We start from the raw sequence: 13,693 nt of genomic DNA on the forward strand, positions 1-13,693 counted from the left end.
GGAGTTATTTGAGATGTATATATATCTCGAAAGTTCTACTTCTTTTGTAAGGTCTAATGGTGTAGTGGGTTAAAGCATAGTAGTTATGGCAGCTACTGGAAGGTAGTTGTGCTTTCTGGGTTCGAGTCCCACTGGTGGGTGTTGTCCAAAGATTGTTAATCTTCACTTGTGGTTTATGCAAGTATAGGCTTATAGCTGGACACGAGTTCTCTCACATTGACAGTGGCTTGACGAAAAACGCAGACTAACCTCACACTTATCTGGTGCCCTCGGGAGGTGGAGATATTTGAGATGTATATATATCTCGAAGTCTCTACTTCTTTTGTAGGGTCTGATGGTGTAGTGGGTTAAAGCGTACTAGTTATGGCAGCTACTGGAAGGTAGTTGTGCTTTAGGGTTCGAATCCAACTGGTGGGTGTTGTCCAAAGATTGTTAATCTTCACTTGTGGTTTACGCAAGTGTAGGCTTATAGCTAGACACGAGTTCTCTCACATTGACAGTGACTTGACGAAAAACGCAGACTAACCTCACACTTATCTGGTGCCCTCGGGAGGTGGAGATATTTGAGATGTATATATATCTCGAAGTCTCTACTTCTTTTGTAGGGTCTGATGGTGTAGTGGGTTAAAGCGTACAAGTTATGGCAGCTACTGGAAGGTAGTTGTGCTTTCTGGGTTCGAGTCCCACTGGTGGGTGTTGTCCAAAGATTGTTAATCTTCACTTGAGGTTTATGCAAGTATAGGCTTATAGCTGGACACGAGTTCTCTCACATTGACAGTGGCTTGACGAAAAACGCAGACTAACCTCACACTTATCTGCTGCCCTCGGGAGGTGGAGATATTTGAGATGTGTATATATATCTCGAAGTCTCTACTTCTTTTGTAGGGTCTGATGGTGTAGTGGGTTAAAGCGTATTAGTTATGGCAGCTACTGGAAGGTAGTTGTGCTTTCTGGGTTCGAGTCCCACTGGTGGGTGTTGTCCAAAGATTGTTAATCTTTACTTGTGGTTTATGCAAGTATAGGCTTATAGCTGGACACGAGTTCTCTCACATTGACAGTGGCTTGACGAAAAACGCAGACTAACCTCACACTTATCTGGTGCCCTCGGGAGGTGGAGATATTTGAAATGTATATATATCTCAAAGTCTCTACTTCTTTTGTAGGGTCTGATGGTGTAGTGGGTAAAAGCGTACTAGTTATGGCAGCTACTGGAATGGTAGTTGTGCTTTCTGGGTTCGAGTCCCACTGGTGGGTGTTGTCCAAAGATTGTTAATCTTCACTTGTGGTTTATGCAAGTATAGGCTTATAGCTGGACACGAGTTCTCTCACATTGACAGTGGCTTGACGAAAAATGCAGACTAACCTCACACTTATCTGGTGCCCTCGGGAGGTGGAGATATTTGAGATGTATATATATCTCGAAGTCTCTACTTCTTTTGTAGGGTCTGATGGTGTAGTGGGTTAAAGCGTACTAGTTATGGCAGCTACTGGAAGGTAGTTGTGCTTTCTGGGTTCGAGTCCCACTGGTGGGTGTTGTCCAAAGATTTTTAATCTTCACTTGTGGTTTATGCAAGTATAGGCTTATAGCTGGACACAAGTTCTCTCACATTGACAGTGGCTTGACGAAAAACGCAGACTAACCTCACACTTATCTGGTGCCCTCGGGAGGTGGAGATATTTGAGATGTATATATATCTCGAAGTCTCTACTTCTTTTGTAGGGTCTGATGGTGTAGTGGGTTAAAGCGTACTAGTTATGGCAGCTACTGGAAGGTAGTTGTGCTTTCTGGGTTCGAGTCCCACTGGTGGGTGTTGTCAAAAGATCGTTAATCTTCACTTGTGGTTTATGCAAGTATAGGCTTATAGCTGGACACGAGTTCTCTCACATTGACAGTGGCTTGACGAAAAACGCAGACTAACCTCACACTTATCTGGTGCCCTCGGGAGGTGGAGATATTTGAGATGTATATATATCTCGAAGTCTCTACTTCTTTTGTAGGGTCTGATGGTGTAGTGGGTTAAAGCGTACTAGTTATGGCAGCTACTGGAAGGTAGTTGTGCTTTCTGGGTTCGAGTCCCACTGGTGGGTGTTGTCCAAAGATCGTTAATCTTCACTTGTGGTTTATGCAAGTATAGGCTTATAGCTGGACACAAGTTCTCTCACATTGACAGTGGCTTGACGAAAAACGCAGACTAACCTCACACTTATCTGGTGCCCTCGGGAGGTGGAGATATTTGAGATGTATATATATCTCGAAGTCTCTACTTCTTTTGTAGGGTCTGATGGTGTAGTGGGTTAAAGCGTACTAGTTATGGCAGCTACTGGAAGGTAGTTGTGCTTTCTGGGTTCGAGTCCCACTGGTGGGTGTTGTCCAAAGATTGTTAATCTTCACTTGTGGTTTATGCAAGTATAGGCTTATAGCTCGCCACGAGTTCTCTCACATTGACAGTGGCTTGACGAAAAACGCAGACTAACCTCACACTTATCTGATGCCCTCGGGAGGTGGAGATATTTGAGATGTATATATATCTCGAAGTCTCTACTTCTTTTGTAGGGTCTGATGGTGTAGTGGGTTAAAGCGTACTAGTTATGGCAGCTACTGGAAGGTAGTTGTGCTTTCTGGGTTCGAGTCCCACTGGTGGGTGTTGTCCAAAGATCGTTAATCTTCACTTGTGGTTTATGCAAGTATAGGCTTATAGCTGGACACGAGTTCTCTCACATTGACAGTGGCTTGACGAAAAACGCAGACTAACCTCACACTTATCTGGTGCCCTCGGGAGGTGGAGATATTTGAGATGTATATATATCTCGAAGTCTCTACTTCTTTTGTAGGGTCTGATGGTGTAGTGGGTTAAAGCGTACTAGTTATGGCAGCTACTGGAAGGCAGTTGTGCTTTCTGGGTTCGAGTCCCACTGGTGGGTGTTGTCTAAAGATTGTTAATCTTCACTTGTAATTTATGCAAGTATAGGCTTATAGCTGGACACGAGTTCTCTCACATTGACAGTGGCTTGACGAAAAACGCAGACTTACCTCACACTTATCTGGTGCCCTCGGGAGGTGGAGATATTTGAGATGTATATATATCTCGAAGTCTCTACTTATTTTGTAGGGTCTGATGGTGTTGTGGGTTAAAGCGTACTAGTTATGGCAGCTACTGGAAGGTAGTTGTGCTTTCTGGGTTCGAGTCCCACGGGTGGGTATTGTCCAAAGATTGTTAATCTTCACTTGTGGTTTATGCAAGTATAGGCTTATAGCTGGACACGAGTTCTCTCACATTGACAGTTGCTTGACGAAAAACGCAGACTAACCTCACACTTATCTGGTGCCCTCGGGAGGTGGTGATATTTGAGATGTATATATATCTCGAAGTCTCTACTTCTTTTGTAAGGTCTGATGGTGTAGTGGGTTAAAGCATAGTAGTTATGGCAGCTACTGGAAGGTAGTTGTGCTTTCTGGGTTCGAGTCCCACTGGTGGGTGTTGTCCAAAGATTGTTAATCTTCACTTGTGGTTTATGCAAGTATAGGTTTATAGCTGGACACGAGTTCTCTCACATTGACAGTGGCTTGACGAAAAACGCAGACTAACCTCACACTTATCTGGTGCCCTCGGGAGGTGGAGATATTTGAGATGTATATATATCTCGAAGTCTCTACTTCTTTTGTAGGGTCTGATGGTGTAGTGGGTTAAAGCGTACTAGTTATGGCAGCTACTGGAAGGTAGTTGTGCTTTCTGGGTTCGAGTCCCAATGGTGGGTGTTGTCCAAAGATTGTTAATCTTCACTTGTGGTTTACGCAAGTATAGGCTTATAGCTAGACACGAGTTCTCTCACATTGACAGTGGCTTGACGAAAAACGCAGACTAACCTCACACTTATCTGGTGCCCTCGGGAGGTGGAGATATTTGAGATGTATATATATCTCGAAGTCTCTACTTCTTTTGTAGGGTCTGATGGTGTAGTGGGTTAAAGCGTACTAGTTATGGCAGCTACTGGAAGGCAGTTGTGCTTTCTGGGTTCGAGTCCCACTGGTGGGTGTTGTCCAAAGATTGTTAATCTTCACTTGTGGTTTATGCAAGTATAGGCTTATAGCTGGACACGAGTTCTCTCACATTGACAGTGGCTTGACGAAAATCGCAGACTAACCTAACACTTATCTGGTGCCCTCGGGAGGTGGAGATATTTGAGATGTATATATATCTCGAAGTCTCTACTTTTTTTGTAGGGTCTGATGGTGTAGTGGGTTAAAGCGTACTAGTTATGGCAGCTACTGGAAGGTAGTTGTGCTCTCTGGGTTCGAGTCCCACTGGTGGGTGTTGTCCAAAGATTGTTAATCTTCACTTGTGGTTTATGCAAGTATAGGCTTATAGCTGGACACGAGTTCTCTCACATTGACAGTGGCTTGACGAAAAACGCAGACTAACCTCACACTTATCTGGTGCCCTCGGGAGGTGGAGTTATTTGAGATGTATATATATCTCAAAGTTTCTACTTCTTTTGTAAGGTCTAATGGTGTAGTGGGTTAAAGCATAGTAGTTATGGCAGCTACTGGAAGGTAGTTGTGCTTTCTGGGTTCGAGTCCCACTGGTGGGTGTTGTCCAAAGATTGTTAATCTTCACTTGTGGTTTATGCAAGTATAGGCTTATAGCTGGACACGAGTTCTCTCACATTGACAGTGGCTTGACGAAAATCGCAGACTAACCTAACACTTATCTGGTGCCCTCGGGAGGTGGAGATATTTGAGATGTATATATATCTCGAAGTCTCTACTTTTTTTGTAGGGTCTGATGGTGTAGTGGGTTAAAGCGTACTAGTTATGGCAGCTACTGGAAGGTAGTTGTGCTCTCTGGGTTCGAGTCCCACTGGTGGGTGTTGTCCAAAGATTGTTAATCTTCACTTGTGGTTTATGCAAGTATAGGCTTATAGCTGGACACGAGTTCTCTCACATTGACAGTGGCTTGACGAAAAACGCAGACTAACCTCACACTTATCTGGTGCCCTCGGGAGGTGGAGTTATTTGAGATGTATATATATCTCAAAGTTTCTACTTCTTTTGTAAGGTCTAATGGTGTAGTGGGTTAAAGCATAGTAGTTATGGCAGCTACTGGAAGGTAGTTGTGCTTTCTGGGTTCGAGTCCCACTGGTGGGTGTTGTCCAAAGATTGTTAATCTTCACTTGTGGTTTATGCAAGTATAGGCTTATAGCTGGACACGAGTTCTCTCACATTGACAGTGGCTTGACGAAAAACGCAGACTAAACTCACACTTATCTGGTGCCCTCGGGAGGTGGAGATATTTGAGATGTATATATATCTCGAAGTCTCTACTTCTTTTGTAGGGTCTGATGGTGTAGTGGGTTAAAGCGTACTAGTTATGGCAGCTACTGGAAGGTAGTTGTGCTTTCTGGGTTCGAGTCCCACTGGTGGGTGTTGTCCAAAGATCGTTAATCTTCACTTGTGGTTTATGCAAGTATAGGCTTATAGCTGGACACGAGTTCTCTCACATTGACAGTGGCTTGACGAAAAACGCAGACTAACCTCACACTTATCTGATGCCCTCGGGAGGTGGAGATATTTGAGATGTATATATATCTCGAAGTCTCTACTTCTTTTGTAGGGTCTGATGGTGTAGTGGGTTAAAGCGTACTAGTTATGGCAGCTACTGGAAGGTAGTTGTGCTTTCTGGGTTCGAGTCCCACTGGTGGGTGTTGTCCAAAGATCGTTAATCTTCACTTGTGGTTTATGCAAGTATAGGCTTATAGCTGGACACGAGTTCTCTCACATTGACAGTGGCTTGACGAAAAACGCAGACTAACCTCACACTTATCTGGTGCCCTCGGGAGGTGGAGATATTTGAGATGTATATATATCTCGAAGTCTCTACTTCTTTTGTAGGGTCTGATGGTGTAGTGGGTTAAAGCGTACTAGTTATGGCAGCTACTGGAAGGCAGTTGTGCTTTCTGGGTTCGAGTCCCACTGGTGGGTGTTGTCTAAAGATTGTTAATCTTCACTTGTAATTTATGCAAGTATAGGCTTATAGCTGGACACGAGTTCTCTCACATTGACAGTGGCTTGACGAAAAACGCAGACTTACCTCACACTTATCTGGTGCCCTCGGGAGGTGGAGATATTTGAGATGTATATATATCTCGAAGTCTCTACTTATTTTGTAGGGTCTGATGGTGTTGTGGGTTAAAGCGTACTAGTTATGGCAGCTACTGGAAGGTAGTTGTGCTTTCTGGGTTCGAGTCCCACGGGTGGGTATTGTCCAAAGATTGTTAATCTTCACTTGTGGTTTATGCAAGTATAGGCTTATAGCTGGACACGAGTTCTCTCACATTGACAGTTGCTTGACGAAAAACGCAGACTAACCTCACACTTATCTGGTGCCCTCGGGAGGTGGTGATATTTGAGATGTATATATATCTCGAAGTCTCTACTTCTTTTGTAAGGTCTGATGGTGTAGTGGGTTAAAGCATAGTAGTTATGGCAGCTACTGGAAGGTAGTTGTGCTTTCTGGGTTCGAGTCCCACTGGTGGGTGTTGTCCAAAGATTGTTAATCTTCACTTGTGGTTTATGCAAGTATAGGTTTATAGCTGGACACGAGTTCTCTCACATTGACAGTGGCTTGACGAAAAACGCAGACTAACCTCACACTTATCTGGTGCCCTCGGGAGGTGGAGATATTTGAGATGTATATATATCTCGAAGTCTCTACTTCTTTTGTAGGGTCTGATGGTGTAGTGGGTTAAAGCGTACTAGTTATGGCAGCTACTGGAAGGTAGTTGTGCTTTCTGGGTTCGAGTCCCAATGGTGGGTGTTGTCCAAAGATTGTTAATCTTCACTTGTGGTTTACGCAAGTATAGGCTTATAGCTAGACACGAGTTCTCTCACATTGACAGTGGCTTGACGAAAAACGCAGACTAACCTCACACTTATCTGGTGCCCTCGGGAGGTGGAGATATTTGAGATGTATATATATCTCGAAGTCTCTACTTCTTTTGTAGGGTCTGATGGTGTAGTGGGTTAAAGCGTACTAGTTATGGCAGCTACTGGAAGGCAGTTGTGCTTTCTGGGTTCGAGTCCCACTGGTGGGTGTTGTCCAAAGATTGTTAATCTTCACTTGTGGTTTATGCAAGTATAGGCTTATAGCTGGACACGAGTTCTCTCACATTGACAGTGGCTTGACGAAAATCGCAGACTAACCTAACACTTATCTGGTGCCCTCGGGAGGTGGAGATATTTGAGATGTATATATATCTCGAAGTCTCTACTTTTTTTGTAGGGTCTGATGGTGTAGTGGGTTAAAGCGTACTAGTTATGGCAGCTACTGGAAGGTAGTTGTGCTCTCTGGGTTCGAGTCCCACTGGTGGGTGTTGTCCAAAGATTGTTAATCTTCACTTGTGGTTTATGCAAGTATAGGCTTATAGCTGGACACGAGTTCTCTCACATTGACAGTGGCTTGACGAAAAACGCAGACTAACCTCACACTTATCTGGTGCCCTCGGGAGGTGGAGTTATTTGAGATGTATATATATCTCAAAGTTTCTACTTCTTTTGTAAGGTCTAATGGTGTAGTGGGTTAAAGCATAGTAGTTATGGCAGCTACTGGAAGGTAGTTGTGCTTTCTGGGTTCGAGTCCCACTGGTGGGTGTTGTCCAAAGATTGTTAATCTTCACTTGTGGTTTATGCAAGTATAGGCTTATAGCTGGACACGAGTTCTCTCACATTGACAGTGGCTTGACGAAAATCGCAGACTAACCTAACACTTATCTGGTGCCCTCGGGAGGTGGAGATATTTGAGATGTATATATATCTCGAAGTCTCTACTTTTTTTGTAGGGTCTGATGGTGTAGTGGGTTAAAGCGTACTAGTTATGGCAGCTACTGGAAGGTAGTTGTGCTCTCTGGGTTCGAGTCCCACTGGTGGGTGTTGTCCAAAGATTGTTAATCTTCACTTGTGGTTTATGCAAGTATAGGCTTATAGCTGGACACGAGTTCTCTCACATTGACAGTGGCTTGACGAAAAACGCAGACTAACCTCACACTTATCTGGTGCCCTCGGGAGGTGGAGTTATTTGAGATGTATATATATCTCAAAGTTTCTACTTCTTTTGTAAGGTCTAATGGTGTAGTGGGTTAAAGCATAGTAGTTATGGCAGCTACTGGAAGGTAGTTGTGCTTTCTGGGTTCGAGTCCCACTGGTGGGTGTTGTCCAAAGATTGTTAATCTTCACTTGTGGTTTATGCAAGTATAGGCTTATAGCTGGACACGAGTTCTCTCACATTGACAGTGGCTTGACGAAAAACGCAGACTAAACTCACACTTATCTGGTGCCCTCGGGAGGTGGAGATATTTGAGATGTATATATATCTCGAAGTCTCTACTTCTTTTGTAGGGTCTGATGGTGTAGTGGGTTAAAGCGTACTAGTTATGGCAGCTACTGGAAGGTAGTTGTGCTTTAGGGTTCGAATCCAACTGGTGGGTGTTGTCCAAAGATTGTTAATCTTCACTTGTGGTTTACGCAAGTGTAGGCTTATAGCTAGACACGAGTTCTCTCACATTGACAGTAACTTGACGAAAAACGCAGACTAACCTCACACTTATCTGGTGCCCTCGGGAGGTGGAGATATTTGAGATGTATATATATCTCGAAGTCTCTACTTCTTTTGTAGGGTCTGATGGTGTAGTGGGTTAAAGCGTACAAGTTATGGCAGCTACTGGAAGGTAGTTGTGCTTTCTGGGTTCGAGTCCCACTGGTGGGTGTTGTCCAAAGATTGTTAATCTTCACTTGAGGTTAATGCAAGTATAGGCTTATAGCTGGACACGAGTTCTCTCACATTGACAGTGGCTTGACGAAAAACGCAGACTAACCTCACACTTATCTGCTGCCCTCGGGAGGTGGAGATATTTGAGATGTGTATATATATCTCGAAGTCTCTACTTCTTTTGTCGGGTCTGATGGTGTAGTGGGTTAAAGCGTATTAGTTATGGCAGCTACTGGAAGGTAGTTGTGCTTTCTGGGTTCGAGTCCCACTGGTGGGTGTTGTCCAAAGATTGTTAATCTTTACTTGTGGTTTATGCAAGTATAGGCTTATAGCTGGACACGAGTTCTCTCACATTGACAGTGGCTTGACGAAAAACGCAGACTAACCTCACACTTATCTGGTGCCCTCGGGAGGTGGAGATATTTGAAATGTATATATATCTCAAAGTCTCTACTTCTTTTGTAGGGTCTGATGGTGTAGTGGGTAAAAGCGTACTAGTTATGGCAGCTACTGGATGGTAGTTGTGCTTTCTGGGTTCGAGTCCCACTGGTGGGTGTTGTCCAAAGATTGTTAATCTTCACTTGTGGTTTATGCAAGTATAGGCTTATAGCTGGACACGAGTTCTCTCACATTGACAGTGGCTTGACGAAAAATGCAGACTAACCTCACACTTATCTGGTGCCCTCGGGAGGTGGAGATATTTGAGATGTATATATATCTCGAAGTCTCTACTTCTTTTGTAGGGTCTGATGGTGTAGTGGGTTAAAGCGTACTAGTTATGGCAGCTACTGGAAGGTAGTTGTGCTTTCTGGGTTCGAGTCCCACTGGTGGGTGTTGTCCAAAGATTTTTAATCTTCACTTGTGGTTTATGCAAGTATAGGCTTATAGCTGGACACAAGTTCTCTCACATTGACAGTGGCTTGACGAAAAACGCAGACTAACCTCACACTTATCTGGTGCCCTCGGGAGGTGGAGATATTTGAGATGTATATATATCTCGAAGTCTCTACTTCTTTTGTAGGGTCTGATGGTGTAGTGGGTTAAAGCGTACTAGTTATGGCAGCTACTGGAAGGTAGTTGTGCTTTCTGGGTTCGAGTCCCACTGGTGGGTGTTGTCAAAAGATCGTTAATCTTCACTTGTGGTTTATGCAAGTATAGGCTTATAGCTGGACACGAGTTCTCTCACATTGACAGTGGCTTGACGAAAAACGCAGACTAACCTCACACTTATCTGGTGCCCTCGGGAGGTGGAGATATTTGAGATGTATATATATCTCGAAGTCTCTACTTCTTTTGTAGGGTCTGATGGTGTAGTGGGTTAAAGCGTACTAGTTATGGCAGCTACTGGAAGGTAGTTGTGCTTTCTGGGTTCGAGTCCCACTGGTGGGTGTTGTCCAAAGATCGTTAATCTTCACTTGTGGTTTATGCAAGTATAGGCTTATAGCTGGACACAAGTTCTCTCACATTGACAGTGGCTTGACGAAAAACGCAGACTAACCTCACACTTATCTGGTGCCCTCGGGAGGTGGAGATATTTGAGATGTATATATATCTCGAAGTCTCTACTTCTTTTGTAGGGTCTGATGGTGTAGTGGGTTAAAGCGTACTAGTTATGGCAGCTACTGGAAGGTAGTTGTGCTTTCTGGGTTCGAGTCCCACTGGTGGGTGTTGTCCAAAGATTGTTAATCTTCACTTGTGGTTTATGCAAGTATAGGCTTATAGCTCGCCACGAGTTCTCTCACATTGACAGTGGCTTGACGAAAAACGCAGACTAACCTCACACTTATCTGATGCCCTCGGGAGGTGGAGATATTTGAGATGTATATATATCTCGAAGTCTCTACTTCTTTTGTAGGGTCTGATGGTGTAGTGGGTTAAAGCGTACTAGTTATGGCAGCTACTGGAAGGTAGTTGTGCTTTCTGGGTTCGAGTCCCACTGGTGGGTGTTGTCCAAAGATCGTTAATCTTCACTTGTGGTTTATGCAAGTATAGGCTTATAGCTGGACACGAGTTCTCTCACATTGACAGTGGCTTGACGAAAAACGCAGACTAACCTCACACTTATCTGGTGCCCTCGGGAGGTGGAGATATTTGAGATGTATATATATCTCGAAGTCTCTACTTCTTTTGTAGGGTCTGATGGTGTAGTGGGTTAAAGCGTACTAGTTATGGCAGCTACTGGAAGGTAGTTGTGCTTTCTGGGTTCGAGTCCCACTGGTGGGTGTTGTCCAAAGATTGTTAATCTTCAGTTGTGGTTTATGCAAGTATAGGCATATATATATATATATATATATATATATATATATATATATATATATATATATATATATATATATATATATATATATATATATATTATTAAATATGACCGAAAAAGTAAGATTAATAATTCTAACACGAACTTTCTCAATCTTTCGTACATTTCGCTTCACTGTTGGAGGTAAATCAAAAATCAATTCTCCAAAATTCATTTTTATTTCTAGGCTGACGCGACACGAGCGCGTTTCGTAAAACTTATTACATTTTCAAAGACTTTAGTTCACAAATACACAACTGAATAGAACTTACGCATCTCCGATTTTATATCTACATTTGAGTGAGGTGGAAGGGGTGATGTGGCATTAACACAAGACAGAACAAGATGTGGTATTAATAGGGTATTAATTTCATCAACACAAGACAGAACAAGAGTATTAATAGGGTATTAATTTCATCAACACAAGACAGAACACGAAACAATGGATATTGAATAGAAGTGTTTGTAGAAAGCCTATTGGTCCATATTTCTTGATGCTTCTATATTGGAGCGGAGTCTTGAGGTGGTTAGAATATAGTTGTACAATAATTGGCTGTTGATTGCTGGTGTTCACTTCTTGATGTGTAGTGCCTCGCAAACGTCAAGCCGCCTGCTATCGCTGTATCTATCAATGATTTCTGTGTTGTTTACTAGGATTTCTCTGGCGATGGTTTGGTTGTGGGAAGAGATTATATGTTCCTTGATGGAGCCCTATTGCTTATGCATCGTTAAACGCCTAGAAATAGATGTTGTTGTCTTGCCTATATACTGGGTTTTTTGGAGCTTACAGTCCCCAAGAGGGCATTTGAAGGCATAGACGACGTTAGTCTCTTTTAAAGCGTTCTGTTTTGTGTCTGGAGAGTTTCTCATGAGTAGGCTGGCCGTTTTTCTGGTTTTATAGTAAATCGTCAGTTGTATCCTCTGATTTTTGTCTGTAGGGATAACGTTTCTATTAACAATATCTTTCAGGACCCTTTCCTCCATTTTATGAGCTGTGGAAAAGAAGTTCCTGTAAAATAGTCTAATAGGGGGTATAGGTGTTGTGTTAGTTGTCTCTTCAGAGGTTGCATGGCTTTTCACTTTCCTTCTTATGATGTCTTCGACGAACCCATTGGAGAAGCCGTTTTTGACTGGGACCTGCCTTACCCTACAGAGTTCTTCGTCGACTTGCTTCCATTCTGAGCTGTGGCTGAGAGCACGGTCGACATATGCGTTAACAACACTCCTCTTGTACCTGTCTGGGCAGTCGCTGTTGGCATTTAGGCACATTCCTATGTTTGTTTCCTTAGTGTAGACTGCAGTGTGGAAACCTCCACCCTTTTCCATGACTGTTACATCTAGAAAGGGCAGCTTCCCATCCTTTTCCATCTCGTAAGTGAAACGCAGCACGGAACTCTGCTCAAATGCCTCCTTCAGCTCCTGCAGATGTCTGACATCAGGTACCTGTGTAAAAATGTCGTCAACATACCTGCAGTATATGGCCGGTTTCAAGTTCATGTCGACTAAGACTTTTTGCTCGATGGTACCCATGTAGATGTTTGCAAACAGGACACCTAGGGGAGAACCCATGGCGACCCCATCTACTTGCTTATACATGTGCCCATCCGGGCTCAAGAAGGGTGCCTCTTTAGTACAAGCTTGGAGTAGTTTCCTCAGAATATTTTCTGGTATGTCAAGAGGAGTACAGGCTGGATCACGATACACTCTGTCGGCTATCATTCTGATTGTCTCGTCCACAGGTACGTTGGTAAACAGCAATTCTACGTCCAACGAGGCTCTTATCCCTGTGGCCCGTTTGCCCCGCAGTAAGTCAACAAATTCCTTTGGAGACTTCAGGCTGAAGGCGCAAGGAACATAAGGAGTCAGCAGGCCGTTGAGTCGCTTCGCCAGTCTGTACGTGGGTGTGGGTATCTGGCTAATGATTGGCCGAAGTGGGTTTCCAGGCTAGTGCGTCTTGACATTTCCATACGCATATCCAGGTTTATATTCCCCAATGATCTTTGGCAGGTGGAGTCCGGATTTCTTGGCGTTCACAGTTTCGATCAGTTTGTAGACCTTTGCTTTTAATTCGGCTGTAGTGTCCTTCGTTACCCTTTGGAACTTAGTTTGGTCAGAGAGTATGATGTTCATTTTCGCCAGATATTCGTGTTTTTTAAGAATGACATATATTGGCGACTTGTCACTTCTCCTGACAACTATCTCCTTGTTCTCACGAAGGCTTTTAGCTGCCGCTTTAAGCTCGGGGGACAGTATGGTGCTTCTGTAGTTGCCTCGATTCTTTCCTCCTTCTGCAATAAGTTCTGCTTGTAAGGTATCTTTGGTAGTGACCTTCTTTTGTGTCTCGAGGTCGAATATGTCGTCCAACAGAATTTCCAACTCTACTTTCCGGGCCATCTCACTCGGTCTGGACATAACATGACAGTTTATGCCCAGATTTAGGAGAGTGACTTGGTCCTCAGTGAGGTTAATTCCTGCAAGGTTCAGGAAGCCATCTCTTGGTCGTGGAATTGCCATAGGTCCTACATATAATGTTGTTAGTTTCTTGATAATCCTTGTTTCAGTGCTGAGGTGATGTTGGTCTGTGAGGATGTCGAGGTGTTGTTCAATGCGGGTACGGATACTATCGTCGATGTTG

This window comes from Procambarus clarkii, chromosome 2 (assembly GCF_040958095.1).
Source record: "Procambarus clarkii isolate CNS0578487 chromosome 2, FALCON_Pclarkii_2.0, whole genome shotgun sequence".
Lineage (NCBI taxonomy): Eukaryota > Metazoa > Arthropoda > Malacostraca > Decapoda > Cambaridae > Procambarus > Procambarus clarkii.